Below are 1,925 nucleotides of genomic sequence, written 5' to 3' on the forward strand. Positions count from 1 at the left end.
TTTGGAAGAGACAGGGTTTCACCATGTTGACAAGGCTGATCTTGAACTCCTGAGCTCAAGTGATCAGCACCTCAGCCTCCCAAAAGGAGAGGACAACAGCTAGAAAGCTAATGTAACCATTAAAATCTTGACTATGGGGATAGGGAAATCGTAGGAGCCCCAATAACTACTTCTATATGCCATCCTACATGCCATTCCTCTGAATGTCTGAGGATGCTAATAATCCCTAATTGTAGCTCCAAGTCTCAAAAACTTCTCAGACACATCCGCATAAGTTTATTCAACTGGCAAGTGAAAGAGGCCTTACATGTTGTCCTGCCTTTGTATTCCTCTAGAAAGCCCAAAAGCTGTTGTATTTGCTCTCCTGGAAAAGGAGTGGCATTTTAAAAGACCTGGATATCGGGAGACCTATCCCAGTGTTCCCAGTTCTTCAGCTCACTAGCTGTGTGACGCCTGCAAAATCACTTCATCTGTTTCGGTGCTATAAAATGACAGGTGAAGCATGTTTATCTCTGAAAGCCCTTCTGGTGCTAGCAATCTGTGATTCAGGGGTCCCAGGGAAGCTGCCCCAGCACAGGTGTCTGACAGAATTACTACACACACACATTATTTTCTGGCCACGTGGGTGAAGACACTTTCCAACCTAGTCCCTCTGTCTGAGCTGGTTTAGGGACAGTTTTGTCAGCAAGAGGGGGAGGGAGGAGACAACTTGGGGATCTGATGAGTCACCTGTTTCTCAGCAAAGGACTTGCTGGGGGAGTTTGCTGCTACTGCTGGGAAACTCCCCTCCTAAGGGTAGCCTGAGTCTTATTCCTGCCGCCTGCCAGATCTTCTGTCCCAACTTCCAGCTAGATACACATTTGCTAGGATTAAAACTTGGCCCTGACATTCTCCATGGAGAAATGGCAGATTCTAGGACTGGGGCAGAAAGTATACAAGTCTATACCAATATAAATAAAAATTAAATACATAAATAAATGAGACATGCCAGGCCTGGTGGCTTATTCCTACAATCTCAGCACTTTGGGAAGCCAAGGCAGCAGGAACCCTTGAACCCAGGATTTTCATGACCAGCCTGGACAACATGGAAAAACCCAGTCTCAGAAAAAAAAAAACCAACAAAAAAAATTAATGGGGCATGGTGGCACGTACCTGTAGTCCCAGCTACTCAGGAGGCTGAGGTGGGAGGATCACCTGAGCCTGTGAGGTTGAGACTGCAGTGAGCTACTGCACTCCAGCCTATGTGACAGAGTGAGAATCTGTAACCGACTCCCCAAAAAGGCAAAAAAAAATAGTTTGCTTAAAAAAAAAACCCAATTAGCAGTAACCTCTTGGCTAAAAAAAAAAAAAAAAAAAACCCAAAACTAAAAAATTCAACCATTAACCCTGACATTGAATCATGGCAGTAATATCTTGCCTCCAAAATGTCATCACGGCTGTATGTGGCTTTAGACTTGTAAAAGTGCTGCAGTCTGCCCTGTCTCATAAGAACCAAGTGACATTGCTAGGGAGAGGGGTGTGTCTGAGAAGGTGTGGTTGTGTGTGTGTCTATTCCCATTTTATTCCAAGGGGACCCGACCCAAGATAAACTAGTAAGTGGCAGTGGCAGTCTGTTCCAGAATGAACAAGCAAGCCACAGGTCCACCCTCAGGTGTGGTCAAGTTTTTTGTTTTTGAGACAGCGTCTTGCTCTGTTGCCCAAGCTGGAGTGCAGTGGTGTGATCTTGGGTCACTGCAACCTCTGCCTCCCAGGTTCAAGTGATTCTCCTGCCTCAGCCTCTCAAGTAACTGGGATTACAGATGCCCACCACCATACCCAGCTAATTTTTGTATTTTTAGTAGAGACAGGGTTTCACCATATTGGCCAGGCTGGTCTTGAACTCCTAACCTAGTGTTCTGCTCGCCTCGGGCTTCCAAAGAGCTGGG

The sequence above is a fragment of the Cebus imitator genome, unplaced genomic scaffold (genome assembly GCF_001604975.1).
Source record: "Cebus imitator isolate Cc_AM_T3 unplaced genomic scaffold, Cebus_imitator-1.0 Scaffold70, whole genome shotgun sequence".
In the NCBI taxonomy this organism is placed as follows: Eukaryota; Metazoa; Chordata; class Mammalia; order Primates; family Cebidae; genus Cebus; species Cebus imitator.